The sequence below is a fragment of the Zea mays genome, chromosome 10 (genome assembly GCF_902167145.1).
Source record: "Zea mays cultivar B73 chromosome 10, Zm-B73-REFERENCE-NAM-5.0, whole genome shotgun sequence".
NCBI lineage: Eukaryota > Viridiplantae > Streptophyta > Magnoliopsida > Poales > Poaceae > Zea > Zea mays.
Genome location: NC_050105.1, coordinates 80097712 through 80125037, shown reverse-complemented (window position 1 = coordinate 80125037; position 27326 = coordinate 80097712). Strand labels below are relative to the sequence as shown.

Sequence of the window (27326 nt, the reverse complement as noted above, 5' to 3'; positions counted from 1 at the left end):
ATCGAAGGAGTTCGCGAGGGCGCGGGGATCGTGTGCGAGAAAATTGACGGTCGCAAAGTTCCTCTAATCTGAACTACTTGTGTGTAATCTTACAACACATGGTGTCACACCCGGTTTTAGAAGGCAAACCGAATGCGAACCATGTACGTGCCAGGATCAGCAATTCACGTACACAACAGTTACATAACTGGTCATCATCACACAGTGCTCAAATAATAACATAAAAGGGTAATAATAGTCGATTACATCATATGTCTGAGACATCCACATAGTATTTACAATAATCAAAGTGCAGAAAAGAAACGTAGATACACGCGGCCTTCACAGGCAGCCGACTGGGGGTTGCCGCTAACCCACGCCTAGAACTCGTCGTAATCTTGGAACTCCTAGAAGTCTCCTTCCACGGCTTCATCTTCTCCTGAGCAGTGGTTGCAATGCTGACAACCTGAGGATGGGGGGGGGGGGTTGGTGTGTAGAGCAAGGGTGAGTACACATCAACATACTCAGCAAGTGTCCTGTTTGGCTATAGTGGACTAGCTTTATGTGGGGGTAAGTCAAGCAGTTGCTTTTAGTTGGTCAGATTACTATTACTAGTAGTGAAAGCCAAGTTTTAGAATTAACCCACGTTATTAACCCAAATGTACCCTTTCCAAACGGAAAGAGTACTACTTACCATCACCAGAGTCAATACCAAAAACCATCAATCTCATTGCCACCTGTAATCTGAACATCTCTGATCAAGTACCACTAATCAATGGAGCTCCCTTGGCCGCTCATAACCGCGAGCACGACTGATATATCAGTTTTCAAACACTCTGCAGAGGTTGCGCACTTTACCCACAAACCGTGATTCCCTTTCTGCCCGGAGATCATGACTCTCCATTGATCACTACCAAGGTGACCCAGCAGGGTATCCCTACGTAGCCTTTACAAAGATTCCCCAGGGCTGTAGCCGCCCGTTAGGTTTCCTAAATGCACCGCACTCCTCCCCAAGGGGCGAACCAAACATGGCAGAGCGAGCCGCATACACCGAGCCCCATTAACGGCACGACGGCTAAGCGAACTACACCCCAGTTCCTCTAATTATTCAGCTAAGGGCGTCCCACTCCACCCTCATGGTTGCACTGTTTTCCCGGGCTGTCATCCAACGAACAGGTCCTTACAGAGAGGCACTCGAGAAACCGCTCGAGCCCCCTTAAATGCCACAAGTATATCATAATAAGAAGGGAAACAACGTATCATTGATAAATATCATCTTGTTCATTGATTAGTGTTAAGCAATAGCATGAAGCTAAATAATAATAATCCAACCCAAATAGGTAAGCAAGGACATGGATAACAAAAGCTAGTGAATCCTTAGGTATAACTATGTAAATGCGGGAAGTGAATTAAAGAATGTATAGGACAAGATAGGTCGAGGGACACTTGCCTCCACCAACCAGCTGCTGCTCAGGGGCTTCTACTGCGAGTTCTTCGGGCTCCTCAACCAGATCGTTCTCTATGCGAGCGCAAACATACATATATCCATCCATTTGAATTAGGAAATAAACAGTACACCATACAAGAGAGCAGATAAACTGAATATGCATAGGATATGACATACGATATTGCATTCGCCATGGCTAGAAAGAGACAAAGGAAGGTCTCACAGTGGTTAAAGCTATACTCGAAGCGTATTACGTGTAGATGCATAACTAATCATTACGTGATCTAGTTCCACCAAGTTACACTAACAAGTATTAGTCACATGCACTAATAGAATTATAACTATTTTCAATTGATCAACATTAAACAAGGTCAATGATTAACTACATGAAATAACTAAGGTAATCAATTTATGAATTGAGTTTCCATTTTCATTAATATAGATAACGTGATCACTACACATGGAATGCACGGGAGGGGGGGTAGATGGGCACGTCTAGAGGTAGACGAGCGCGTCGAGGGCATGGCGAGCCGTGCCAAAGCACCACGCGAGCACGCACGCGCAAGGCCGCGCTGATGCATCGCGAACAGGTTGCGCACACGCCGGGGCCGAGCCTCGCACGCGCTACGCAGGGGCACCGCGGCCGCGCGAGCCGAAGCCGCGCCGGGACGGGTCCGCGCTGCGCAGGGGCCACGACGTGCAAGGGCAGGGGCCGGGCCGCGCCACCACGACCGAGGCGGACGCGCGCTACACCATGGCGAGCACGCCGGGATGGTGGCCGGGGCTGGGGGCCGCACCGGGTGGGGGCACGCCACGGCCGCGTCGGGGCACGCCACGGCCGCGTCGGGGCAGGGGCGAGGTCGGGTGGGGGGAGCCGCGCTGGGGCGGGGCTGCGCGAGCGCGCCGCCGAGGCCACGCCATGGACGGCGGCTGAACGCGCCGGGGCAGGAGAGCCGCGCGGGCGCGCCGCGCCGAGGCCGCGCCATGGCCGGCCGCGCCAGGACAGGGCGTGAGGGAGGGAGAGCCGGGGCCGGGCCGCTCGCCACGGCGGGTGGGGTCGGGCCGGACCGCACGCGAGGGAGGGGGCAGGGTCGGGAGGGCCACGTCGGGCGGGGGCACCAGGCTGCCGCGAGCGCGCCATGGCCGGGCCGCACCCACGCCGGGGAGGGGAGGGCGGGATGCCGGGGCAGGGCGGAACGCTGGGGCCGCGGCCACGACCACGTCGGACCGGGGCGAGCCGCCGCGCGGGGAGGGGGCTCGACGGATCCGCGCCGGACGAGGGGCGGGGCGGGCGTGCGCGACATGGTCGGCCGCGCCGGGCTGAGCGGCGCCATGGCTGGGGCGGACGCGAGGGAGAGGAAGGGGGGTCGCGCCATGGACCGAGGAAGAAGAAGGGGGGAATGGGGAGGAGGAAGGGGAGGAGGGCTCATCGCGTGGGGGGGCGAGGGCGCAGGCGGGCGGCGATTTCCGGGCGACGGGCGAGCTGTGCGGGGGAGACGGGTCGCGTGGGGGGTTAGAGGAGAGAGAGAAGGAGAGATTTTTGGGGGGGAGGGGGAATGACAGGTGGGGCCCACAGGGGGAGGCGGCGGCGGCTCCAACCGTCGCGCGCTCCACGCGCGAGGGGAGCGGGGGGGCGACTGGGCCGCGCACGCCGGCCCAAAGGAGGGGGCCGTGAGGGCGAGTTGGGCCGCCGGCCCAAGGGGAAAGAGGGGAGGGGGCGAGCTGGGCCGCGAGGCCGCGGCTGGGCCGCCGAGTCGGCTGGGACGCGCGCAGGGGGGAAAGGGGAAAGAGAAGGGGGGAGCTGGGCCGCGCGAAGAAGACGGCCCAAGAGAGAGAGGGCTTTTCCTTTTTCTATTTTCTCCCTATTTTAACCATAAATCATCACTAGAATGTATGATTCACAAACCCTCTCAATCAAACAACGAAATGCATGATCCGACAATGATGCAACAACCAAAGAAAATAATTCTAGGTTTTGCTTACACAAGATATCGAGCTAATTCTCGCTATCACTTTGGAAAAGATCAAGACATCGCGAGAAGAAATAGAAAAAGGAAAGGGTAACGCCCGAATTTGGCGAGTGAAGAAAAGGAAAAAATTCCACTCCAAAATTCGGGGCGTTACAAACGGTCGTTCTTCTCCTTTCAACAACAAAACCGGACAACGCCTCCTCGCCACGGTAGACGCTCATAGGCGTAACCCCAATCTAGCCATCCGAGCACCTCCATGCACAACGGTCGGTAACGAACATCGCCAAGACAGTCGTGACCTATCTGATGCACTCCTTACCCGGATCGTTGGCGGCGAGGTAATTTTGATCGCTCCGATCCCTCCCCATGCTCCAATGTGTCGGGAACACGTTTGAGGTGCTCCAGCAACCACTCGGGTGCTCTCCAATATCCCTGCGACGAGGCGATTTTGGGTTTGGCGGCTTGTCTATCCCTTCCTCTCTCTCTCTACGTTCGCCACTGGGTTGAGTTCCTCGGCTCATGGCTGGCAACAACTCTAGCGGTTATGGCGATAGTTGCAAACCGTAACAACCCTAGGTGGAAGACGGTTCTGGCACCATGGCCCACATGCTAGTGATTCTGGTGTGTGCATGTGAAATCTTGTCGTGCGGCTAACATCGCGGCCCATCAGTAGCGGTGTGCGCGCGTGAAGATGGCGTGTGGTGAAATGGGAGACTAACGAGTGTGCATGTGGTGTCGGTGACTGGTCTCAAGGGCGTGGATGGCTTCAGCGACTCGACGTTTGCCCAGCGGGCCCACTTGTCAGCACACGAACCCACGATTGGGTTCAGCTGAGGGTTTTGGCCCAGCAACGGTCAATCTGTTTCTCTTTTTTCCTTTTTCTTTTATGTTTTCCATTTCTAATTCATTTTTAAATTCTTATTTTGAATTTCTAAATCAAATCTGGTTATGATTCATGAATTCAAATATAAATGCAACAAACAATGAATCCAGCATGATGAAAGTCTTATTTTTAATTTATTAATTTGTTTATTCAAATAACTCATGCACATGGAATTAAATAAACAAGAATTTCTCTTAATCATATAGTTAAAACATTCCTTTATTCCTTCCAAAATTTTGGGTATTACATGGCAACATCGTGAATGTCTTATGTAACTTTTTATTTTGGAACTACTAATGTTCGGTTAACATTTTAACATGTTTGAATGTCTTGTGTATTCATCTTTCCTAACTAATCTGAAGTAAGATTGAAATAAATGTTTTCCTTTCTATTTTCAACGTTTTTGTATGAAAAGGGCTAGCCACGTTTCATTTGTTTATACTCATAACCGTCATATCCCAGATTAGCTATTTATTGTTCATCTGTATATCACATACTAGAAGATGCAATTTACAATGTTGATTAATTCAATTTTTTGATCTCAATTGTGATCCCTTTAAAATGTTGATTAATTCAATTTTTTTGGTTTAAATATCTCGTCAAAATAATTTACTTGCTGAGATGTTTTCATCTCACTCTTGCATTACTCAATGCAGGTACTTGATTCATGTTGGGAATGAGGGAAGTAGCAGCACGTCCACCTTCACTCTCATAATAATGCTGCCTAGGCACAACCATGATTTAATTAGAAACTTCTTGTCAAGGATGTTTGTTTTTAACTAGTCGTGCACACTAGTTAATTCAGTTTATGTCGTTATGGTTATCTTCCCGTTACTAGCAGATTATTAATGTCTAGTATGTTTTCTTATCTTGATATCTGTTTATACTCTGTTGCTTCCACGTTTATGCAAATTTTCAAAGGAGATGCTGTCAAAATTTTATATATGAATGATAGTTGTGTAGTTTAGTAGCATTTTGGGGTGTTTGTGGATCACGGGGTTTTACAGTTGGTATCAAAGCATAAGCTTTAGATTCTTGGCAATTTGAAGACAAATTTGACACACTTGCACATATAGGAAGGGTATGGGTTCAAATATCTTTGATATATGTTAATGTCTTTGAAGTGCAGATGATATAATTTCACCCTCCCTATTCCTTTACGTTGATGTGGTAAGTTGTTATGACTTAATGCCTGATATAATTCATTTCTAAATTTTGATATTGTTGTATTAATACGATTGATATTGCTGGTCTTTTGTGAGATTGAAGTTGTTATTATGCTTGTGATATACATGTATGCCTATGTTGTTGTCAACATGTTTTTCATGGTTGAGTTTTATTACAATAATATTGTTATATATGTTTGATTGAGGATGTTTCTAAGAGGAGTGTGAATTGCATGTTTTGGGTTACAAGGTAACCATCGATTTGGATTTAAGTTGTTGGGCGGTTGGTGGATAGCTCCAACTATCTTTGTAAGGAATGATTGTTTATGCTGAGAAACCAGTTCTGAAAGAAATGAATATTGGTACTTTTATATGGATTTTGGGGGAAGTCTTTACATAGCTAGCCAGAGTGGCTTACATGTCTCCCTTCTATCTTGTGTTTTAGTAGCCACAAAGCCTAGATGTGGTTTAAAGTGGTTGCATGTTAGTCATGCTCATTGTAGAATAAATCTTTGATTTTCTTGATCCATTGATTATATATTAATACGTTGAGGATCTGATGGTTATCTCCCTGATGCATGCTTGTGGAGCCATTGCTGGACCACTTATCTATTGGTTTGAATGAAGTCATTGCCTAGCCTAGAGTTGGTTGGGTGTGGTTAGTCACCTATTCCTAAATGATGTGGTTTTTACATCAGTTTGAGATGTTTGTCAAATGTGTGAAGAATTACGGGGTTATTATTGACCCTTTATGTCTGGTACTTTGAGTGCATCGTATGATAGAATGAAATGTAAGTTTCTGAACTACAGTAGATGAAGACTTATATTATGTGTACGTTAACCTTACTAGTTTGGATATTTTTCTTAGTTGAGTTTTGGATGAAGTATAGTGACATTGATTAAGCAAGTATTGTGTTGTTGTTGCGCTGTCAGTGCTCTTTGTGGAGTTTTGGCATTTCTTCGATGAACTGTGCCGCGTAGAATGTTATTGGCTTCTTGTCGGCTTTATTGCTCCATTAGTTCTGTAGACTTTCTCCCTTTTGTGGGGTGCAAAGAGTGTGAGATTACATGATTATCTTTTCATGATGGCAAGAACAAGGTTTAGGAAGATTAGGAGTTTTGTTTCAATAGAACCACTTGTTTTGTGGTGCTTTGAGGCGAGGTATTTGATCTTCTTATACATTAATCTGGTGTGGATGTTTCACCATTGAATTAAAATGAATTGTTGAAGCTGGTAAGGGTTGTGCTTAGTGCATATTACCCCTTCATAAAGGAGTGTTGTTTGAAGACATTGATGTTGATGTATAGCTGCATCCAAATTCGATGGTGTGAAATCGTAGTGTTGATTGCATCTATGACTTGCTTTGAGCTTCATTGCATTTTGATTCATGCTGGATATCAGGTTGTGTAGTTTCCTTAGGCAATTAGTCCGAGGTAGAAGTTCTTGTGTTAATTAAGACCAATAATGGACCCATGTTTTGAATGGTGGTGCTATAAGGGGTACCTTGGATGCTTTGCTTGGAGTGGTCGAATTCGAGGACAAATTCTTTTTAAGGGGGGTAGAGTGTGATATCCCAATTTTCTGAAAAAGAAGTTAAATTTCTTTTTCTCTTTTCTTTCATGTTCTGTGGCATTGGGGTTTGGAGTTTCAGGAGGCATTCCTCAGGGAAACAGTAGATCTTTTGGCATTTTTTCTGCAGAGGTAGGGAGCTCAGATGGGAGAGCGTGTTGGGCCTTTGATCTCGATCCGATGGATGGGAGCCGCCCCCCCCCCCCTTCCCAACCCTAGCCGACCCCTCCCCTTCTCCCAATTGGTTGCAGCCGACCCCCACCCTTTCCACCCCTTTGGCCGCTGCCCCCCTTCCTCTCCCTCTCCTCCCCTTGGGCAGCAACCCTCTACCCTATCCACGGCTTCCTCCTCCCTCTAGATCTCCCCCCACGCAGCAAGGATCGAGAAGAGGAGGAGCACGTTGAATTGAAGAGGGAGAGAGGATCAAGGAGATGTTCTTCCCCATCTCTTCTTGAAGATTTTCTTGGGGAAAACCTAGGTATGGATGAAATCCTTGTTCCTCCATGTAAATATGTGCTTTTGGAGGTTGTGTATCACGGGGATTAAAGGATTAGAGGTTGGATTAGATGTGGGGTTAGGTTTTGATCTCGAATTTAGTTTTCTGCAGAATGGCAGATTCGACAGTTTCTGTTCATACCAGTTTTCCGTAGTCTTAGTGGTCTCAAAAAAATAAAAAAGTCTATATATGTGTCGTAGATAATTTGTATATCTTTCCGTGGCCGTGAAGAACACCTCAATCGGACATCAGATCAGAAAGTAATTGCAGTTTGATTATAGCAGTTTTTCAGTGTCACAATTCTGTGTAGAATCTGTTCTCTTAAGATTTAGGCAATTTTATCAACAGAATTAAACTTTAGGTTGGTAACAGAAGTTGTAGATAATTTCATAAGCTTTCCAGATTGTTAAATAGTGCATTCATATGAATTTTCAAACTCCAGTTATGTTTGTTTTACTGTGGCTGTTCCTATTTACCTGACAAAAATGAGCAGGTCTGTTCACTGGTAGGTTTCATCTAGTAAATAGCCGAATTAGCTGTTCTAACTATGGAGACTTTTGTAGAGGGATAAAATTCTTACTGCCAAAATAATTTCATAATTTTTTGTTGAGTAGTTTGGGAGATATCGAATTTGAAGTTAACTATGCTGTTGTCTGAAACAAATTCAGTCAGTTATCTTGTCAGATGTTTTAGAACTTATAGATGGCAAAATTTAATTATCCATTGAATACCGAAGTTGTAGAGTATTTTGTGTAGAAACTCCTAGAGTATTTGTTTGATATCACCACTGTTATAATTTTAAAGATACCAAATTAACAAACAGCGCTGCTGCTGTTTGGCATGTGGTTCAGGGTGGGAGTCATTCCACCGGGTCTTGGTTTCAAGTGTAGGAGCGATTTGTTGATTGTCGAAAAATGTTTGTGAAATATATGTACTAAGTTTTATGCCCCACAGCAGGTGTCTATACTCCGGATCATGCCTAGTACATTTTTCTTTTTCGATGAAGGCAAGTGAATGTAGCGGTGGTTGCTACCGTTTTGACTTGTTGTTTCATCGTCTACACTCTATGGTGATGTTTTACTTGATTATATTGATGCTTAATCATATATTGATGATGATGAAGATTCGAGTATGACCCACGAGATTAATTCACACCCCTGAAGGTGAATGAAGTAATATTTGAGGTTTGTATTGTGTCTGAAGGTAAACGAAGTATTATTTGAGGTTTGTATTGTATCTGAAGGTAAACGAAGTATTGTTTGAGGTTTGTATTGTATATGAAGGAACTGAAGTATATTGATAAATGCAGCATGCCATATACATTGCATGATTCACTTGCATCTGAAGTTTTATCGTGACCTATGGTCCGACCGTACCGGTACAACTTAGCATCGTACGTTGCCCGATGAGGGGTACGATGCGGCTTCATAACCTTAGAGGTATGAAGGCAGAGGACATATGCATTGCATTCATATGCATTCATTGAAGTGATATTTGCAGATGGTGTGGTTTTATACTCTAAGAGGTATGAAGGCAGTGGACTTACACATTGTGTTGGGGGCCTTCGTCCTCCGAAGATCCTCAAAAACATAACTTAACAATGTCTTCCAAGTATGGTTTATGGACAGGTATCTTTGGATTCATGATAAAAGCGTACACAATGAGGTATCTCCGAAGCTGTGCGCAAGGGAGCTTCGGCTAAATCACAGAAAAGGGAACCGACTTAAAAGGGAAAAGGCTATTCAGTCCTCATAGATTTTTCTATAGGCCAATAGTAAATGTAAAGGGCATGATTGTAATTTCTCATAGGCTGTGTCCTATGCCTATAAATAGGTGAACAGTACCCCCGTACTGTTCACGCTGACTTGTACTCGCTTTCACGTCACACTTGTACTCTCTTGTCTTCTATCAAGCCGAAGGTACTTTTGTAACCAATATTGTTCTTACCTTTCCATGATTATATAATTAAGAATAAATGATATGATATGATTGTTTATGTTGTTTTCTACACGCCATACGTTTCTCCTTCTATTTTATCATATACTGCATTGATGAAGGTATGTCCTTCATGACCTTCGTCTGAAGATCATTATATCCTAAGGGAAATAATGTTTCGAAGGACGAAGGGCTTTAACATTTAACATCTTGTGTTGCCTTGTTCTCGACTCATAGCATTTGAGAACAAGTCCCCAACATTGGCGCCCACCTCTGGTGAACCCTTTTTTCGACCACCTTCGGCAAGCACTAACCTTCGTCATGCCGCCGAAGAAAGCTTCAGCGCCAGGGGCTGCCGCACTGCAGTCATTGGACCCAAATCAGGAGACCCTTTCTCTCCGAGAGGCCCGAAGCCAGAAGAGGAAGGCCACTAGTCCAACACTCCAGGAGGAGGAGTTGGACCAAGAAATCAGAAACATGGAGATAATCCATCAGCAAGTACAAAGGAAGAAGGAGAAGATGGCCCGACTGGCTGATCTTCAAAGGCAGATCGACGAAGCCACTGAAGAAGTATGCCATCTTGCTCAAGACGAACAAGATCGAAGGCCCCAACACAGGGAGCTTCATCAAGAAGGCTTGTTCAACGACGATGGATGGTATGATGATTTTAATCATGATACCTTTACTTTTGATGATGCTTCTCACTTGGCAGCAGAACTGCAGGCTATCCCATGGCCCCCATCATACAAGCCACCTCAGCTTCCCATGTATGATGGGCATTCAGACCCGAAGCAGTTTTTGATGAGTTATGAAGCAACTATATCTTCATATGGAGGCAATGCAGCCGTCATGGCCAAATCCTTTGTCATGGCAGTTCAGAATGTGGCTCAGACATGGTATTCTTCTCTCCGGCCAGGGACTATTACTTCCTAGCAGAAACTCAAGGATATGCTAGTGACAAGTTTCCAAGGCTTTCAGACGAAGCCAGTCACAGCTCAGGCCCTGTTTCAGTGCACCCAAGATCATGAGGAGTATCTCCAAGCATATGTTCGAAGGTTCTTGCGTCTGAGAGCACAAGCACCTACAGTGCCCAATGAAATTGTCATTGAGGCCATGATTAAGGGGCTTCGTCCAGGATCTACTGCTCAGTATTTCGCTAGAAAGCCCCCACAGACTTTGGAGAAGCTGCTTCAAAATATGGATGAATACATCCGGGCTGCCAATGACTTCCGTCAAAGAAGGGAGGAAGCATACAGGTTCTCTGAGATGACTAGGGGCTTCGGAGGAAGAATCCACCCGAGCATGTTAGGTCAATTCACAACTCCACTCAGAGTGATGACAGAGGAAGTCAACTGCAGAGGCCGCAGTACTCTTCACAAGCTTCGGGGCAGCAACAAAGTTCTTTCCGGCCGCCAGCTCCAAGAGGCAGAGGCGCCAGGGGCTTCGAAAGAAGATATGGGGACCAGCCCAGGAAGATCTACTGCTTATTTTGTGGTGAAGACAAGGGCCACAATACAAGAACGTGCCAAATCACCATCCAAAAGCAAAAAGAGATTGCAGAAGCCGAAGCCCGGCAAAGTCAACCAAAGCAGGTCCTGCACACTGCTTCGTGTCACTCACCCTACATACCAGAATATGTGGGTAATCATCCTGCAGCTTCTGTTGCTTCGGCTAGTCAGCCACAAGTTTCTTGGCCACAGCTTCCACCTCCGCCACCACCACAACCTGCCTATTTACGAGGTCAGCAGCCAGAAGGGAGCCAACAGACCCATCAGCAGCGAGATTTCAGGGAGGGATCCAAAGCTTGCACAGTTAACAGTACTGTCCCAGAATCAAAACACATCTATTGACAAATATCCTACCTTTGGCACAGTTTTACATTCACTGTCATTTTCTTTTTAATAAGGAACAATCAATGTAAACCTAGTTTTCTCGTTATTTTTAATTTCTTGTACTAGCTTCGTTTATGTCGAAATGAAATATATCTTCGTCACAAATTTACGAGAATGCAGAAGCTACAAAAAGATATTCCTACGGGAATTCAGAGCTAAAAATCGTATTGCAAGTTTCATCAAAGCTACCAAAAAAGTCGTTCTTAAGGAACGCAGAGTAAGTTTGTCGAAGCTACAAAAAGTCATTCCTAAGGGAGCGCAGTGTAAGTTTTCTGCTCAAAAGTCATTCCAAAGGGAATGCAGAGCCAAATACCACCGAAAATAAGGCGAAGCGCGAAAAGTCAACGCAAATACCACCGAAATAGAAGGCGAAGAAGTTCAAAAGACGTTCCTTAGGGGATGTAGAACTTACACCAAAAAATAAGCGGTGAAGCCGAAAAATAAGCGGCAAAGAAATTTTGATTGTCCCTAAGGGGACGCACAGATTATGTTTTAGCGTGGGTGTGTCTTCGGCATTGGCATCATTCTTTGCATCATTTCATCGCATCATATCGCATAGCATCACATCATACATCATATCATACCAATGACATGAATTGAAAACGAGGCCGATCTTCGGAGAACACTTTACAAAAATGAAAAGGTGCCAAGGCACAAAGTAAGCTGAGAATTACAGCTTCATCAGTTTCGATGTGGAAGAAGGGATCTATTGCTTACGAAGCATTGATGTTTTTACGAAGTGTGGGTGTTCTTACGAGGCATAAAAAGCTCTTCTTTACGAAGCATGAAAAGAAGGGAATGTGTTTTTTTGCCGAAGGCTCAAAAACGGTATGTTATGTAAAATTTCATGCATCGCAAAGAATTAAATTACAAACAACTTACATATTAAATTCAAAATTGTAAACATAAAATATTGCAAACTTAGTTCAGCAAATGTTACAGTAACATCCTAAAAATGTTTTTACAATAACTACTCTTCTTCCTTTAGAACTGTTTCTGCAGCTTCGTTAAGCAGTTTAGTAACAACTTCGTCGACAATAGCTTCGGCCATATTAATGATTTATATCGCTTTCTTTGACTCCGAGTCGGCGAGGGGGTCGAACGGCTCCAGTGGAGGAGGTAGCTCAGCTGCGATAGAAAAAATCAATTAGTTCGAAGTCTCGAAAAAACAAACGACGAAGCTACAAGCCAATAAGCAATACCTATCCGTTTCTCAAGTTCTGCAGCTTTCTCAGCTTTCTTCGCTGCTTCTCGAGAGTCGTGGATATCTTTTTCGCTCTTCTTTATTATTTCATGAGCCATTCCTCGGCCGCCATTGTCCCAAATATCAGTGAAAAATTTGCCGCCCAATAAACTTGCTTCGGCCGAAGGGTCCTTCGTGTCGTCAACAGAAAAGGCAGCTTCGGCCTGGGCCAAGGTTTTAACATGTTCGCAACCCGCCTTCTCCAAGCGGCTGCAACTCCTCTCACGCCAGAGAATGCGCAGACGTCCCCGCGATCATTCAAAATCTCCTCAAAGGCTTCGACTTCACTACTGATCCACTCTATAACGCCCTCGGGGTCGCCTCGTACGAAGTTGAAGCTCTGTAACTGTCTTTTCAAAATAATTTTCCAGTATTCGCTGGCATCTCGATCAGCTTCAGCAACAACACATTTTACTTTAGCCTCAGCCAATTGTCTCCGAAGATCTTCAATTCCATTCTTCTGGGCCTCAGCTTGAACTTTGGAATTAGCTTCGTCTTCTTTAATCTTGTTTACCAATGAAATTAATATTTTATCCTTTTCATGGCCTTCGTTCCTTAGTTCAATTACCTCTGAACGAAGGTTGTTCAGGACCATTGTGCACCCTTCATCTTCGATATTTTTTTGTGTCCTGAGGGCATTACTAAGGATCAAGTCCTGCAAGAGGAGTATAGTATTAAGTATAAATAAATAATTCATTTTCAAAATACAAAAATCAATTTTCATACCTTTATGCTATTATATGCTAAACTGTCAGCTAATTCATCATTCGACAATACTGAGAGGCCATCTTCTAACTTCGGAAATATGAAGCTTCTCCCTATCTCCCGGCTGACGGATATCTCTTTGTTATCCGGGAGACAGTACAAAGAATCTTCTTCTCCGCTGCCATTAAATACCAGTGCCCCCTTCGGGTATTTCAACTTTTGGGCATAATGGTGAGCTTCTCATTTCTCTTCTGAAGTTCTTTCCTGAAGCATGGCGAATGATGTAATCAATGTTCTCTTCCAAAGCTTCGGGAGCAGGAGTGGCAACCTTTTCAGGCGGAGTTTTCTTTGAGGCTTTTTCTTCTGTTGTTTTCTCTTTAATTTTCGAAGGTTTTTTCTCGGCAAGCTCTGAAGGCCCAGCTTCGGCACTAACTTGGCCTACTGTAGCTTCAGTTTCGGCCGGCTCTGTCTCAGCTTCAGTTTGCATTTTTGAAGTATCGGCAATTTTCCTTGAAGGAGTAGAACTTAAAGCCTTTACTATTTCTAGCACGTCTAGTACATTTACCATCCTTTTTCTTTTCGAGGTTGCCGCAAGACTTTTTTGTGCCTTCGACACTGTTACTTCTGCCGAAGGGCTTAAAATTTCTAACATTTTGTTTCTTTGATTTTTGGCTCTTCAGTTTTACCTTTATAAGCCTGCGACTCAGCTAGCTCCGCTGAGGGTACCTTCGGCAATATTGCCGGATCTTCAGCCTTCTGCGTAGGAGGAATGGGCTCCTTTTGTTTAGCAGTTGAAGAAGTCTCTCCACCAAGCTTAGGCACCACGACCGGTTCAATATAACGTGGCCGGTGGGTAAGAACCTTCAACTTCTTGCTCTTCGGCGCAGGCTCATCTAGAGTGGCCAAAGCAGCGGTCTTGGTCGAAGCAATAGTTTTCCTATTCTTTCCCCGTCCCCGCAGAGGGTAGCAGTAGTCGGGGTAAACAAAACCAATGGCATTGAAAACTCTATTCAATCTCTTTTTTCCCCGGCCACCAAAGGATGCGGATAATGCATTATCTTCTGCTTTGGAATACGGCCCAAGCAGTTCATCACTTGTAGCTTCGATACATTTTAGCCAGTCATAATTCGGTTCATCAAATTTATCTCCGTACCTGAAGGTGTATTTCAGTCGAACCAGCTCACCTTCGCCAGACTTGGTGACAGTCTCCTTCGGCATTTCCCAGTTCTCTACAAGTGGCCATACTCTGAAGGCTATATGCTCCTGGATTAAATCTCTTGTACCAATAAAAAAGCAGACAGTACCAAAAGCTTTTTGGCATGCTTCGGCGGCTTCGTCAATCTTAACCTTTGGCCTTCGAAGGCCAAAGCGGGACCAAATGGGGCGCATAATAACTTCTTTGATATCTTCTCTTGCCTTCAAGTCATTCTTCACATAAAACCATTCCTCCATCCAGGCTCCAGGCCACCTTTTTCGGTATGTTGGCACCGGATAGCTTGTGTTGGGGCGGGCAATAAATCCATAACAACCAAAGTTATTGTGATATTGTTCCTTGCCCATGGCCTTCGTCTCATATGCAAGTTCATGCATGCTACAGAAACATTTCGCGCTTGGCTCCACTCCCTGGCTTCTCACAGCCCAGACAAAAATTCCCATTCTAGTAATAGCTTCGAGGGTTATTTGATGAAGGAAGATCTGATAAATTTTCAACACTTCGACCACAAACCTGCTTAATGGAAACCGAAGCCCAGCTTTGAAGAAGCTTCGGTAAATCACAACTTCATTTTCCTTAGGGGCAGGGACGTTGTTGTCTCTGCCAACTCTCACAATAGACATATCCCAAAAGTATCTTCCTCTCATGCTCTCAAGGTGATTTTGTTTGATGGTCGATTTTCCGAAAATCGCATGACTTGGCCTCCAGGGTCGGTCCTCAGAATCTTCACCCCCACTTTCAGCATCATAACTGTCACTATCGCCAGTATCTTCAGACAGGCCTTCCAATATTTCTTTTGTAATCTTCTCTGTATTTGATTTTGCCATTGATTCCAAAAACACAGCTATATAAGGATCAACAACCTTCTTCTTCTCAAAGAGCTTCTCCTCTTCGGTGAGCTTCGTCTCATCAGAAACTTTCTTGTCTTGAGACATCTTTTCTTCGGAAATAGCGAAAATGTATCCTCCAAACCGAAGCTTAGAAAGCTTGAGAAACTAAGCAAGTGTTGGTGAGCAAGAGCTAAAAAATTGAGCAAACAAAGCAAGTGGCAAAAACAGCGTACCAAATCTGGTCAGGGTGAGTTCTTATTTATATGATTGACGCGCTCCAAAATGGAGGGTCCCGTCTATCATTGACTGTTGCTATTCTAGCAAAGGGAAGGTGTTTTTTGGACCTTCGGCTTAAGGCCTTCGTCCATGTCGCAGTCTGAATTCGTTATCTTAAACAAATTAATACTGCGAGGGGCTACTGTTGGGGGCCTTCGTCCTCCGAAGGTCCTCAAAAACATAACTTAACAATGTCTTCCAAGTATGGTTTATGGACAGGTATCTTCGGATTCATGATAAAAGCGTACACAATGAGGAGCATGATCGAGACGAAGGTTGTCGTCGCTCCGAAGCTGTGCGCAAGGGAGCTTCGGCTAAATCACAGAAAAGGGAACCGACTTAAAAGGGAAAGGCTATTCAGTCCTCATAGATTTTTCTATAGGCCAATAGTAAATGTAAAGGGCATGATTGTAATTTCTCATAGGCTGTGTCATGTGCCTATAAATAGGTGAACAGTACCCCCGTACTGTTCACGCTGATTTGTACTCGCTTTCGTGTCACACTTGTACTCTCTTGCCTTCTATCAAGCCGAAGGTACTTTTGTAACCAGTATTGTTCTTACCTTTCCATTATTATATAATTAAGAATAAATGATATGATTGTTTATGTTGTTTTCTACACGCCATATGTTTCTCCTTCTATTTTATCACATACTGCATTGATGAAGGTATGTCATTCATGACCTTCGTCTGAAGATCATTATATCCTAAGGGAAATAATGTTTCGAAGGACGAAGGGCTTTAACATTTAACATCTTGTGTTGCCTTGTTCTCGACTCATAGCATTTGAGAACAAGTTCTCAACACATTGTATTCCTATGCATACATATTTGCAGGTATTGTTGACATAGTGAAGTGTTATGCAACCTATTGTGGTTTGTTGGGGGCCTTCGGCTTCCGAAGGTCCTCAAAAACATGATTTGACAATGTTTTCCAAGTGAAATATGTGAACAGGTATCTTCAGAATTGGGTTATGAGTATACAAGAGTACGATCAGGACGAAGCTTGAGTGAGACGAAGGGAGATTATGACGAAGGATAAGATGATCACGAAGCTATGCGCAAAAAAGCTACGACATGACATCAGGAAAAGGGAACCGACTTAAAGATGAAAAGGAAAATTAGACCCCGAAGAATTACTATAGAGTTATTGATAAATGTAAAGGGCATTAATGTAATTCTACACGGGCTGCGTCCCTTGCCTATAAATAGATGAACAATACTCCCGTACTGTTCACGCTGACTTAGCATTCGCTTTTCGCATCACGCCTGTACCTTTACTTTCCGTCAATCCGAAGGTACATTTATAGTTTGTTATTTTGAACATGACAATGCAAATAAAAAATAAATTGATAATAATATTTAAATTATTCTTCGTATTTCGTATGTGAATTCTTCTTTATTATCTATCGAGCTTCCGAAGGTTTTTTCCTTCATAACCTTCGTCCGGAACTCATTATATCCGAAGAGACATAATGTTTTGAAGGACGAAGGACTTTAATATTTAACACTTTTTATGTTGCCTTGTTCTTAACTCTGAAGCATTTGAGAACAAGTCCCCAACATTGGCGCCCACCTCCGGTGAACTCACTTCCATTTTTTGAGTTTTGAACACCTTCGGCAAGCATCACCTTCGTCATGCCGCCGAAGAAAGCTTCAGCAACAGGGGCTGCCACTCTGCAGCCGCTGGACCCCAATCAGGATGTCCTTTCTCTTAGGGAGGCCCGAAGCCAGAAGAGGAAGGCCACCAGTCCAACGCCTCTGGAAGACGACTTGGATCAAGAAATCCAAAACTTGGAGATGCTCCATCAACAGGTCCAACGGAAGAAGGAAAATATGGCTCGTCTAGCTGACCTGCAAAGGCAGATAGACGAAGCCTCTGAAGAAGTTCGTCATCTCGCTCAAGATGACCAGAACTGAAGGCCTCCGCATAGAGAGCTTCATCAGGAGGGCTTCTATAATGAGGAAGACTGGTATGAAGATTTCCATCATGGAAATTTTGCTTTTGATGATACTTCTCCTCTGTCAGCAGAACTATAGGCTACACCTTGGCCCCAGTCTTACAAGCCACCTCAGCTCCCCATGTACGACGGTCATTCAGACCTGAAGCAATTCTTGATGAGTTATGAAGCAACCATATCTTCGTATGGTGGCAATACTGCAGTCATGGCAAAGTCTTTCGTCATGGCTGTCAAGAGTGTTGCGCAAACCTGGTACTCTTCTCTTCGGCCAGGAACAATCACCTCATGGCAAAAGCTGAAGGACATGCTGATAACCAGCTTCCAAGGGTTTCAAACGAAGCCAGTCACTGCTCAAGCTTTATTTCAGTGCACCCAGGACCACGAAGAATACCTTCAGGCGGATGTCCGAAGGTTCCTGCGTCTGAGGGCACAGGCACCAACAGTGCCCAACGAAATTGTCATTGAGGCCATGATTAAGGGGCTTCGGCCGGGACCTTCAGCTCAATACTTTGCCAGGAAGCCTCCTCAAACTTTGGAGAAGCTGCTCCAGAAGATGGACGAGTATATTAGAGCTGACAACGACTTACGCCAAAGAAGGGAGGAAGCATACAGGTTCTCTGAAATGACCAGGGGCTTCGGAGGAAGATTCCATCCGAGGCACGTCAGGTCAATTCACAACTCTACTCAGAGTGATGATAGAGGGAGTCAACAGCAAAGGCCACAATACTCCTCGCAAGCTTCGGGGCAGCAACAAAGCTCTTTCCGGCCGCCAGCTCCAACGGGCAGAGGCGTCAGGGGCTTCGAAGGAAGATTTGGGGATCAGCCAAGGAAAATTTATTGTCTATTCTGTGGTGAGGACAAGGGCCATACCACCAGGATGTGCCATGTTACCATCCAGAAGCAAAAGGAGATAGCAGAAGCTGCAGCACAACAGAGTCAGCCAAAGCAAGTCATGCATACTGCTTCGTACCATTCGCCTTACATTCTAGAATATGTAGGCAACCACCCTGCAACTTCTGTTGCTTCGGCAAGCCAACCCCAAGCATCTTGGCAACATCCTCCACCTCCACCACCAATGGAACGCGGCCAGCAGCCAGAAGGGAGTCAGCACACTCACCTCCAACGGGACTTCAGAGAAGAGTCCGAAGCTCGAACAGTCAATAGCACTGTGCCAGAGTCGAAGCATATTTACTGACAAATATCCTACCCCGACAGCAGTTTTTCGCATTCAGTATTATTTTTTTTAATAAGGAACACTTATGGGAGGCTTAAGTGCTTTTTGTCGTTTTTAATCTCTTGTAACAGTTTCGCTTTTTACCATAATGAAAATATATCTTCTCCATAGGCTTAAGTTGTCGAAGCATAAGAATTTATGGTGGCAAGGAGGACCTTCGAATTATCGAAAATTTTGTTCTAAGGAACGCAACATAATTTCGTCGAAGCAGCAAAAAGTCGTTCCTAAGGGAGCGCAGTGTAAGTTTTTTGCTCAAAAGTCGTTCCGAAGGGGATGCAGAGCTTACAGCGAAAAATAAACGTTGATTCTGCTGAAAGTAAAAGGCGAAGAAGCTCCTAAGGGAGGCTTACAGCGAAAAATAAACGCTGATTCCGCTGAAAGTAAAAGGCGAAGAAGCTCCTAAGGGAGGCTTACAGCGAAAAATAAACGCTGATTCCACTGAAGTAAAAGGCGAAGAAGCTCCTAAGGGAGGCTTGCAGTGAAAAAATGTCGACCTTCGGCAAATATCATATTGCATAGCATCACATCATTACATCATTTGCATAGCATAACATCATACATCATATTGCATCAACAACGCAAGAAGGGGGTTTCAGTATTGATATTCGAAGATTGTTTAGAAGAAATAGTGACAAGGCACAAAAAATAGCTATTGAAGAGTTATACCTTCGTCAAATTCTGAAATGGAAAGATCTATTGGTTATTGATTTTACGAGGATTGGTTACTGATCTTATGAGAACACGGATATTGTTTACGAAGCATGAAAAGAAGGGAAGGTGTTTTTTCACCGAAGGCTCAAAAATGGTATGTATAAGAAGTTTCATGCATCGTAAAAAATAAAACCATAAACAACTAATATATTACATTCAAAGTTACAAAATATTACACATGTTTCTCAACAAATGTTACATTCTAAATGTTTTTACAATAACATTTAATCTTCCCTTAGAACTATTTCTCCAGCTTCGTTTAGTAGCTGATCAACAACTTTATCCATGATGGCTTCGGCCATTTTTCTAATTTCGTCGTCCCCCTTCGCGGGGGGGGGGGGGGGTCCGCCGATGGCTCGGTAGGCTCTGAGGGAGGAGAAGGTAAGGCTTTATTACAAAACGTAAGCAAGTCTGAAATTAAGAAATACAACAAAGAGCTGAAAACCACTAGTCAGTACCTAATTGCTCTTCGGGATCCACACTTTTTTCAGTAGCCTCTGCTACTTTCCTAGTGTCATGAATGCCTTTCTCTCTTTTTCTAATAATTTCTTGGGCCATTTCTCGACCACCATTGTCCCAGATGTCAGTGAAAAATTTTCCACCGACCAGGCTTGCTTCGGCCGAGGGGTCTTTTATATCTTTGGAGGATAAGGCGGCTTCGGATTGTGCCAAGAATTTCACATGCTCATAGCCTTTCCTCTCCAAAATGGTAGCAATCCCCCTGGCACCCGAAAAGGCACATATGTCTCCGCGGCTATTCAAAATTTCTTCAAAGGCCTCAGCTTCGTGGCTGATCCATTCGATTGGGCCTTCGGGGTCACCCCTTGTGAAGTTCTCTTCACTTGAAAAAGCGCCAACGCCGGCGAAGCTGGTTTTTACTTTTCTAACACATTCTATAGATTTTTCATAGCATCTTTTCTTAGATGCACGAAGCTCTTCAACGCTTTTTTCCAAATGGTTGGCCCATTGTTCACTGATTTCTCGTTTTGTTTCTTCAAGTGTGTGTTCCTCTTTAGCTCCGGCTAGTTGTTTTCGGAGATCTTCAATTTCACGCCTCTGAGCCTCAGCTTGAACTTTAAAAGTAGCTTCGTCTTCTTTTATTCTATTTATCAATGAGTGCAATATTTTATCTTTTTCGAGACCTTCGTTCCTTAGTTCAATTACTTCGGAACGAAGGTTGCTCAGGGCCATAACACACCCTTCGTCTTCGGAATCTTTTTAGGCCCTGAGGGCATTGCTAAGTATAAGACCCTGCAAAAAAGTTTGGTTTCAATAAGTTTAAACAAATGAAAATTTTTGATTCCAAGAAATAATAACAAAAAACCTTATTTTTGCACCTTTAAGCTATTGTACGCCAAGCTGTCGGCTAGATCGTCTTTTGATAACACCGAGAGCCCGTTTTCTAGTATTGGGAATCCGAAGCTCTTGCTCATCTTCCGGCAGACAGAAATCTCCTTGCTATCAGGGAGACAATACAAAAAGTCTTCTTCTCCACTGCCGTTGAATATCAACGCCCCCTTTGGATATTTCAGCTTTTTAGCATAAAACTGGGCCTCTTGCTTTTCTTTTTGAGTCAATTTTTTCCCCGAAGCATGACGTAAAATGTAATCGAAGGCTTCGGAAGATGCTTCGGGGGCGGCAGTACCAGTTTCTTCAGCCGAAATTTGTTCTGTTGTTTCTGTTTCTTCGGCTTCCAAGGATTTCACCTTGGTGGGCTCTGAAGGCCCAGCTTCAGTCTCAGATTGATGTTTTGAGACTTCGGCATCAAGTGCTTCAATATGCACTTCAGAAGATTCAAAAATTTTCTTCGGAGTTGTGCTTGATGACTTTATTGTCTCCAAAACATCCAGCACATTAACCATCCTTTTTCTTTTGGGGGTCACTTCTGGACCCTTCTGGCTTGTAGCTGCCTCAATTTTGCTGAAGGACTTAGAACTTCCGATGTCTTTGGTTCTTCAGCCCTCGGTTCTTTTATTTTTTCCGTCACCGGCACTTCGGCCGGCCCTTCAATATTCGGCAGGGAAGTTGGTTCTTTAGCTTCGGTGGCCGAAGAGGTCTCACCGACAAACTCAAGCACTGTGACCGGTTCAATATAACGTGGTCGGTGTGTGAGAACCTTTACCCTTTTCCTCTTCGGCGTCGGCTCGCTAGGAGCGGCTGAAGCAACTTCCTTCGCAGAAGATGTATTCTTTCTTTTTTGACCACGCGTTGGATAACGGTAGTCGGGGTAGACAAACTCAATTGCATCAAATACTCGGTTGAGTCTGTTTTTCTTTCGGCCTCCGAAGGCCGCTGATAATGCAGTATCTTCGGCCTTCGAGTATAATCCAAGCAATTCATCACTTATGGCCTCAATGCTTTTTAGCCAGTCGTCATCTGGCTCGATGAATTTATCTCCATATTGGAATGTGTATTTTAGCCTAACTAATCCACCTTCGTCAGTTTCTCTAACGGTCTCCTTCGGCATTTCCCACTTTTCTACAAGTGGCCATACTCTGAACGCAATGTGTTCTTGGACCAAATCCCTTGTCCCAATAAAAGAGCAAACCACGCCGAAGGCTCTCTGGCATTCTTTGGCTGCTTCATTCATTTCCACCTTCGGCCTCCGAAGGCCGAAGCGTTGCCAGATAGGGCGCATAATGATATCTTTAATATCTTCCCGTGTTTTCAAGTCATTCTTCACATAAAACCATTCCGTCATCCAGTCGCCGGGCCATCTCTTCCGAAAGGTTGGCACGGGACAGCTTGACCCAGATCGGGCGCCGAAGCTGTAGCAGCCAAAGTTGTTGTGATACTGCTCTTTACCCCAGGGTTTTGTCTCATACAATAGCTCATGTATGTTGCAGAAACTTTTTGCATTTGGTTCTAAACCTTGGCTCCTCACGGCCCAGACAAAGATGCCCATTCTTATGATTGCTTCAGGAGTAATTTGATGAAGGTAGATTTCAAATATCTTCAATACTTCCACGACAAAACTGCTCAAGGGAAACCGTAGTCCAGCCTTTAAGAAGCTTCAGAAGATTACGACTTCATTCTCTTCGGGAGTAGGCACAGTCTTCTCCCCATCATCTGCCCTCCATTAGACATGTCTCGAAAATATCTTCCCCTCATGTTATCAACATGACTCTGTTTAATGCTCGACTTTCCGGAGACTGTGTGACTTGGTCGCCACGGTCGATCTTCGGAGTCTTCACCCCCACTTTCTACATCATAGCTGTCACTGTCACCAGTGTCTTCAGATAAACCCTCCAAAATCTCCCTAGTGATCTTCTCTGTATTGGTCTTCGATATTGATTGAAGAAACCCGAGATGCATCTCCTCAGAAAGGCTCAGCTTCAATTCAGCAACAGCTTTCTTATCTTCAGACATCTTCGCAAACGCTGAGAAAGTGCTCTCAAATCCGAAGCTTAAAAATTTAAAAAGCCAAGCAAGTGTTGTTGCGCACAGACTAAAAGTCGAGTGAGCAAGAGCAGTTGGCAAGAAAGTGTGCCAAATAAACTCGTGGTAAGCTCTTATTTATACACCTAGTGCGTTGAAAAATGGAGGGTCCCGGTTGTCAATGACTGTTGCTATTCTAGCAAAGGGAAGGTGTTTTTTCGGACCTTCGGCTTAAGGCCTTCGTCCATGTCGCAATATAAATTTATCATTCTAGCAAATTAATATTGCGAGGGGCTACTGTTGGGGGCCTTCGGCTTCCGAAGGTCCTCAAAAACATGATTTGACAATGTTTTCCAAGTGAAATATGTGAACAGGTATCTTCAGAATCGGGTTATGAGTATACAAGAGTACGGTCAGGACGAAGCTTGAGTGAGACAGAGGGTGATTATGACGAAGGATAAGATGATCACGAAGCTATGCGCAGAAAAGCTTCGGCATGACAGCAGGAAAAGGGAACCGACTTAAAGATGATGAAAAGGCAAATTAGACCCCGAAGAATTACTATAGAGTTATTGATAAATGTAAAGGGCATTAATGTAATTCTACACGGGCTGCGTCCCTTGCCTATAAATAGATGAACAGTACTCCCGTACTGTTCATGCTGACTTAGCATTCGCTTTTCGCATCACGCATGTACCTTTACTTTCCATCAATCTGAAGGTACATTTATAGTTTGTTATTTTGAACATGACAATGCAAATAAAAAATAAATTGATAATAATATTTAAATTATTCTTCGTATTTCGTATGTGAATTCTTCTTTATTATCTATCGAGCTTACGAAGGTTTTTTCCTTCATAACCTTCGTCCGGAACTCATTATATCCGAAGAGACATAATGTTTTGAAGGACGAAGGACTTTAATATTTAACACTTTTTATGTTGCCTTGTTCTTAACTCCGAAGCATTTGAGAACAAGTCCCCAACATGGTTGTTCGAGGAAATGAGATGGCATTGGTTATTTTGGGACTATTGAGTTCTATATCTACAAGTATTTCTGATCTCAATTGTGATCCCTTTAAAATGTTGATTAATTCAATTTTTTGGTTTAAATATCTCGTCAAAACAATTTACTTGCTGAGATATTTTCATCTCACTCTTGCATTACTCAATGCTGGTACTTGATTCATGTTGGGAATGAGGGAAGTAGCAGCACGTCCACCTTCACTCTCATAATAATGCTGTCTAGGCACAACCATGATTTAATTAGAAACTTCTTGTCAAGGATGTTTGTTTTTAACTAGTCATGCACACTAGTTAATTTAGTTTATGTCGTTATGGTTATCTTCCCATTGCTAGCAGATTATTAATGTCTAGTATGTTTTCTTATCATGATATCTGTTTATACTCTGTTGCTTCCACGTTTATGCAAATTTTCAAAGGAGATGCTGTCAAACTTTTATATATGAATGATAGTTGTGTAGTTTAGTAGCATTTCGGGGTGTTTGTGGATCCCGGGGTGTTACAATGAGGGCCAACGGAGCGACAAAGCCCACCTCGGTACCTCACGGCAAAAAAAAACCCAAACCCTATTGTAGTCGCACCATGGCAGAGCCATCAGATGCGCTAGCCACGTCTTGCAGCCCCACGTGCCATGGAGACACCAGCACCTCCGTTGCGCCATTGTGGCTCTACAGCGCAGCTAGGTACCTATACTTGACCGACTAACTGTCATTGTGTTGCATCTGGCCTCGTTGTTGCATCGTCCGAGGCTTCAATCCACCGTAGTCAGGGTGTCACCGTGTGCCAGGACAGATAGCCAGGGGGCAAGGTCCCATCGTGCCAATGTCCAAGCCCACCAAGCCAGTGGCAACCCGACCTTGACCTTCCCTGCTTTGCTCCTTACACAGTACTAGGCTGTAGGTGGGGCATTAGCGATTGGAAAATGCCAAAGAGGACAAGCAGCCAGCCAACAACCGAGCAACAACAAACAGATGCATTTCGATTTAAAATTTTTGAAACAGTTTCATGAAATTTGAGTTTAGTAGACTAGTTATTGAATCAGTTTTGACCATAAAGTGTGTGCTTAATTATAGGTTATACATATATAATTAATTATATATATCGATAGACATGTTTTAATCTTCCAAAAAATCATTCTACAAAAAAAATCGAATACCCACCCTCTAAATCCTAGGCCCGCCAATGCGGTTCTCGCACCATGGCCCCACATGCTAGTGATTCTGGTGTGTGCGTGTGAAATCTTGTCGTGCGGCTAATATCGCGGCCCATCAGTAGTGATGTGCGCGCGTGAAGACAACATGTGGTGAAATGGGAGACTGACGAGTGGGCATGTGGTGTCGGTGACTGGTCTCGAGGGCATGGATGGCTTCAGCTACTCGACGTTTGCCTAGCGGGGCCCACTTGTCGGCACATGAGCCCACGATTGGGTTCGGCTGAGGGTTTTGGCCCAACAACGGTCAAGTTGTTTCTCTTTTTTCCTTTTTCTTTTCTATTTTCCATTTCTAATTCCTTTTTAAATTCTTATTTTGAATTTCTAAAATCAAATCTGGTTATGATTCATGAATTCAAATATAAATGCAGCAGGCAATGAATCCAGCATGATGAAATTCTTATTTTTAATTTATAAATTTGATTAAACAAATAACTCATACACATGGAATTAAATAAACAAGAATTTCTCCTAATCACATAGTTAAAACACTCCTTTATTCCTTCCAAATTTTAGGGTATTACACGACAACATCGTGAATGTCTTATGTAACGTTTTTATTTTGGCACTACTAATGTTCGGTTAACATTTTAAAATGTTTGAATGTCTTGTGTATTCATCTTTCCTAACTAGTCTGACGTAAGATTGAAATAAATGATTTCCTTTCTATTTTCTATGTTTAATTTTAGACCACTTGTGTGAAGATTAATCGAGGAAATGGCTGCACAAAGAGAAAAATTTCAAGTGCTGCCTCAACTCCATTCTAAATTCGTTCTGATCTTGACGCTACACTAGAAGATGCAATCTGGAGATTGTTTTTTTTTTCTAATTGTGCAATCCAGAGACCTTGACTGGTCTACCCCTTGTGCTCCATGAAATTATGAGCAAGTAGAGAGCGCTATGAGTGATTAGAATTCAGAGAGCATGTGATTGTGGTGCTCAAACCACGTCAAAATTGGACGAGCTTGTGACTCCAACGAACTACTGCTACATTACATCTAGTATTAAGCATCAAACATTCTTCAGGTCTGTTGCCTGAAGATGATTAATTTTAGACCACTTGTCTAAATTCGTTCTGATCTTGACGCTACACTAGAGCTGACGAATAATGTTCAAACGGGCGGCACAGATGGGCCCTCGATCCTGCTGCTCTGGCTCTGCTCGGCCGCCGGCTCAGCGCGTGGCTGCTGCTGCAGCGGCAGCCCCTGCTCCTCATCGTCTCCTAGCATCTCTAGCAAAGCTTTCCAATCGACATTGTTGACGTCGAACAAGTCGTCGACGTTGAACCCCTCAATGCGTCGACGCTGTTCTTCCTCGCCTCCGACCATCATGGAATCCTCGCCTTGTTCATGACCATGAACATAGGGCATCAAGGTGGCGGCGGGGTCCACATGCACCTGCACGTCACTGCTCTGCTTGGCCGGCTCAGCGCATGGTTGTTGCTGCTGCTGCTTCCCATCGGCATAGTCTAGCAAAGCTTTCCAATCGACATTGTCGATGTTGAGCAAGTCACCGAGGTTGAACTTGCCCAAGTCCGCCTCTGATGCCTCCTCGCCTCCGACCATCAGGGGATCATCCATCGTCGGGTAAGCACCAGTGAAGATGGCGCCGGCGGGGTCCTGCACGTCGTGGATCACCTTGGTTGGCGGCGCCTCGGGGTGATCGCCTGTCGCCGTCCTCTTGGCCTTGGACTTGTTCTTGGCCAGAGACGAGGACGAACGGTGCACCTTGCACAGCACGTGGTCGCCGCCGCCGCCCTGGGTGTCGTCGTACTCGAACATCCTCCATCCCATTCGGTGGAAGCGATGCCGACCCGACGTCCCCTCCTTCTCCTTGTGGCCGTAGGATAGGCTGCAGAACGTGGCGCCGGGCAAGCCCTCCATGGGCTTCGGGCCAGTCTCCGAGTGCCAGCACGTCCCGGCGGTCTCCACCGCGCGCAGCCTGTGCCCGCTGGTCCTTCCCTCGCCGTTCTTGTATCGCTTCGGACAGTATATATACCACTGCCTGTTGTACCCGTCCTCCGTCACGTCGGTGCCCGGCACCGGCTCCAGGTCGGCGACCAGCTCCTCAGGGACAGCGGTGTAAACGTCCGCGTGGTGGATGAAGGCTTTGAATCTCGGGTCGACGGTTCCGGCGCGGAGGTCACGCAGGAGGGCGACGGACGCCTCGTTGGTGGCCCGGAAGACGTGATCGTTGGCGGCCATATG

General features: G+C 44.7%; 1 pseudogene; it reads left to right on the top strand.

Annotated features, from left to right (window-relative positions):
- Nucleotides 1-26468: 26468 nt before the first annotated feature.
- Nucleotides 26469-26969, top strand: LOC103641272 (uncharacterized; annotated as a pseudogene).
- Nucleotides 26970-27326: the final 357 nt, after the last annotated feature.